The 4,593-nt window shown below is 52.4% G+C and overlaps 1 long non-coding RNA gene across 1 annotated transcript; it reads right to left on the reverse strand.

The window, feature by feature from the left end:
* Positions 1-2,297: 2,297 nt before the first annotated feature.
* On the reverse strand, positions 2,298-3,357 carry LOC137840041 (uncharacterized). The gene is made up of 4 exons (XR_011086430.1): positions 3,299-3,357; positions 3,114-3,212; positions 2,808-3,020; positions 2,298-2,746 (listed from the first exon to the last, which is right to left on the reverse strand). It is a non-coding gene; the product is annotated as an uncharacterized lncRNA (long non-coding RNA).
* Between the last annotated feature and the right edge of the window lie 1,236 nt (positions 3,358-4,593).

Raw genomic sequence — 4,593 nt, forward strand, 5'->3', positions numbered from 1 at the left:
CTGCACAGCGCGCAACAGGTAAGGGCCCAAAGCCAGCCCGGCACGTACTTGCACGCTTACTGGCTTTTGAAGGCTACTTTCCATTTGTCCGTCCTAGAGGAACAAAGACCTGAAAGAATTCATCGAAGCTCAGAAGAGACAAATCAAACAATTGGAGGAGAAGTTTCTGTTTCTCTTTCTAGTCTTCTCCTTGGCCTTCATTCTGTGGCCCTAACACCAGCTGGTGAGTGAGCTCCAGCGGCACCGCACTCGACACCTCCAATACACTGCCAGCCGGTCTCAGACGTTGGCAGACGCTCCGATGCCGACGTATACCCCCCGCCACGGTGACAGAGGCACCGCGTCACACCGGCGCTCATCCAATCAGAAGGCAGGAAAGGCAAATTCACATGCAGGGCACTCTTGAACCAGAAGAGAGCGCCACAAAAAACGGTTGTTGCCCCAAACGCGCACTAAAAAGGGTCAGAATGACAAGAGTCCCACCGGCCAGCCGGGGCCACCCGTCCATCCATTTCTTCAGGGGGGGAAAAAATTGGAGTCACCGGTGAGTACATTTTGCATTTAGCTCTGCTTTTCTGCTTCTGTCTTCAAGTGTGTGGCATCCTGCGACCAAAGATTCAGCCAACCCCAAAGCGGTTGACCTCAACGTCCCGCCACCATTCCTACCAGAGCAGGTGACGTGATGCTTTGGACATCCTTCCGTCTCAGATGCCCAAAAGTACTCTTTGCCACATCTGCGGCAACCGCTGTTTTGTTTAGTAGATTTACAGTTGTTATGCATTGGCATAATGGTGTGCACTCAAAATAGATTTAAATAAATTAAATATTTCTTCTGCCCACTCCCTTTTAAACAAGTTAACTCTGCCCACGTCCATTGACGTCTTGTCTGCGTCACGTGACCACGACGTAGCGACGTCATATAGTAACCGCTGTTTTGATCAGTAGACTTACAGTTATTATGCGTTGACATAATGGCGCACTGGTTAGCATGGCCACCTCTTAAGCATGATGTTGCGGGTTCGACGCCTGATCAATGTTAGCATGGAGTGAGCTGAAGTGCATGGCGCTGAAGATTTGAATCTTTGAAATGCGCTGAGGTCTGACATATCAGGCAGAATGGTTTGCCATCACGTTCAACAAAAAATAGAAACTTTCCCACTCTGATTAAAACGTCCTGTGTTCATCTACGTATTTTCGTTTTGCTGTGCATCTTTTCCCTGCCATTTCGAGAGCCCGATTGACACTCATAGTTTAAAGAAATGTGTTTGCCCATCCTACTTTGTGGAATTTCACCACATGCGCTTTTGACCAAAATACCAAATTGAACTCAAGTGAAGCCAACACGCACAACCCCCCCCCCCCCCCCCACACACACACACACACACACACACACACACAAATGTTGATATGAACATAAAAGAGCCGCATGCGGTTCGGGAGTTGCGACTTGGCCAAACCTGTACTATACAACTTTATTTGTATAAAATTTTCACAACAGCTGTCACACAAACAAAGCGGGAAAAACCGAAGACGTGCGTGTTCCGCCCACGCTGGATTTATTTGCACCTTTGAAAAGACACCGTATTGCCGCAGATGTGGCAAAGAGTACTTTTGGGCATCTGAGACGGAAGGATGTCCAAAGCATCACGTCACCTGCTCTGGTAGGCATGGTGGTGGGACGTTGAGGTCAACCGCTTTGGGGTTGGCTGAATCTTTGATCGCAGGATGCCACACACTTGAAGACAGAAGCAGAAAAGCAGAGCTAAATGCAAAATGTACTCACCGGTGACTCCAATTTTTTTCCCCCCTGAAGAAACAGCTGGACGGGTGGCCCCGGCTTATTCTGACCCTTTTTAGTGCGCGTTTGGGGCAACAACCGTTTTTTGTGGCGCTCTCTTCTGGTTCAAAAGTGCCCTGCATGTGAATTTGCTTTTCCTGCCTTCTGATTGGATGAGCGCCGGTGTGACGCGGTGCCTCTGTCACCGTGGCGGGGGGTATACGTTGGCATCGGAGCGTCTGCCAACGTCTGAGACCGGCTGGCAGTGTATCGGAGGTGTCGAGTGCGGTGCCGCTGGAGCTCACTCACCAGCTGGTGTTAGGGCCACAGAATGAAGGCCAAGGAGAAGAATAGAAAGAGAAACAGAAACTTCTCCTCCAATTGTTTGATTTGTCTCTTCTGAGCTTCGATGAATTCTTTCAGCTCTTTGTTCCTCTAGGACGGACAAATGGAAAGTGGCATTCAAAAGCCAGTAAGCGTGCAAGTAAGTGCCGGGCTGGCTTTGGGCCCTTACCTGTTGCGCGCTGTGCAGCAGATCCATTCTCTCTTGGAGGATGCAAGCGTCGCGCTCCCTCAACTCGCACATCAGGGCTCGCTTCCATTGGTCCACGGCGCTCCTAAGCTCTTCTCTCTGATCCGCCGTCAGCACGTCATTCACGCCAGCGTGGCTGGCTTTTTCGCCGTCCGTGGCGGGGCAGTCCCGCTGCGGTAGCGCCTCGTACAACATGGCCTCCAGCTCCAGGATCCTCTGGGCCGCAATCCTCGTCCATCAGTGGTCCGGCGGGAGATTTGAGGGCGGCTTACCTTATGAGCCTGGTCCATGGAACACTTCCTGAAGTCCAACTCTTCATCCAGGTAGCCCTGCTGCTTCCCCTTGGCTGATGTCGCGTGTCTGTCTACCTTCTCACTTTCAATGTCCAACATCTTCTGTTGAAGTGCTGACTTGGTCACTTTGATGTATTCTAACCACTGAGGAAAGGCTGCTGTCACATAAGCAGAATGCGAGAGCGTGCGTGGACGTGCGCGTTACCTTCTCGGCTAGGGTGAGAAGGGTCCTGGCGTGAATCACGACCACCTGCTCCTCGTTGGTGAGATTCTGCAAGAGCCCAAAGGCACAGCGTCAACAAGCTTCTTTCAGCGCAAAGCTCACGCCCTCGGCCTCGCAGTAGATCTGCAAAGGGCTGAGGCCGTCTGGGAAACGGACTTGCAGAAACTTCAAGACGGGGGAGCGCCACTCCCTCTCCTGAAAGGCAGAGGCATGCATCCGTCCGTCCGTCCGTCCGTCCGTCCGTCCGTCACATCTCTGGCCTCAACACGCTTGTGCGAGTCTTCCCACCTCCAGCTCCAGGATGCGGAACTCAAGCAGTTCGTTTTGGTCTCGGATATCCTGGATGTGCTCTTTCAGACGCGCTTCTTCCGCCTCCATCCGCCTGACCTGAAAAGACAGTCAGACCTCATCTGCGGGGCTTCCCGACGGGTGTGACGCCAAGCGACTCCGCCCAGCGCCTTTCTTTCCGTCACCTTTTCGGCCAACTGCTGATTGCTCTGACGCAGCAGCTGCTTCTCCTCCACCCACTTGACATTCTAGAAGAGACAAACGCGTGGACAGCTTTGGAATGTTGTGTCATTTTCATCCACAAATTCTTTGGTTGACTGGAAAATGACATTTGCTTTTCTCCGCATTTTCCCAGCCACGTTCGGGGGGGGGGGGGGGGTTGGTCCAGTAATGCCAGACGGATGAGTGACTGAAGAATGTAGCTATTTTGTCTGAGAAAAAGGTGTGCTCATTGATGAGCTTACCTGTCCTTGTTGCTTCAGCGCTGACTCCAGATCTGCTACTCTGCTTTGATAGTGACCCATTTCTACCATCAGCTTTTCTCTGGTCTGAAAGGAGGAGGAGGGAGGCTCCTCCTCCTCCTTTCAGACCAGAGAACACCCGAGGCTGGGTGAGAACGGGGAGGCTGCGACCCGGCCGGGGGTTGCGGGAAGGGGCGCCACCTTGATCTCCTTCTCGGCGTCGTAGTCCCCTTCGCTGGTCTGGGCTAGCAGAGCGTAGGCTCGTTGCAGCGCTTGATATTCTTGCGTCAGCTGGCGGTAGCGAAGCTCCGCCTCTTCATGCACACACCAATGCAACACAGCACTAGTACCAGAATCAGTCAGACCGGCGACAAAGCACCCGCGACGCAAAGACGAGTCCGATTCCAGGCTGAAGAGGAATGTTTGGTGCCAATACGCTGGCAGAAATGGCGGGCTACCTCTTCGGGTTCCGTGTCGGGGGTTCTGTCGGTGTGAAAAGACAAGGACGATCCGTCCGGGTCCACCAACACGTCTTCGTCGTAGCCGTAAAATGTTTCGATGACCTGCGGGCGCGGAAGCAAACATCTCTCTGAACAAACTGAAGCGACACCTCACGATGAATCGACGAGAGGAACGATAGCGAGAAAAAGGCCATTTCATCTTGCGCAACACCAAGCAGCCGCAAACAAACAGACTCACCTTGCAGGACCTCACGCTTTGTTCCTCCTCAGAGATTCTCGACGTCGGTATCGTAGCAGCAAATCTCTCTCCTGTCGACACAAATAATCCGCCTTTGAGATTCTTTGGATGCAAAGGGAACGAACGGCTCCGGCGCAGAAACAAACGCGACTCACAATGACATTTCTGACATGAGCTCCTGTCTCCAGAGCCTGAAAAACACGTCACCGGCGATGATTGGAGGGACGCTCGTCTTTTCCAAAAGTGACAACTACAGGGTGTGTCAGGGTTTTCCAGATTATCTTTATCGTATCATTGTGTTGCTTTGACTTTGACTGCGA

The sequence above is a fragment of the Syngnathus scovelli genome, unplaced genomic scaffold (assembly GCF_024217435.2).
Source record: "Syngnathus scovelli strain Florida unplaced genomic scaffold, RoL_Ssco_1.2 HiC_scaffold_45, whole genome shotgun sequence".
Taxonomy (NCBI): domain Eukaryota; kingdom Metazoa; phylum Chordata; class Actinopteri; order Syngnathiformes; family Syngnathidae; genus Syngnathus; species Syngnathus scovelli.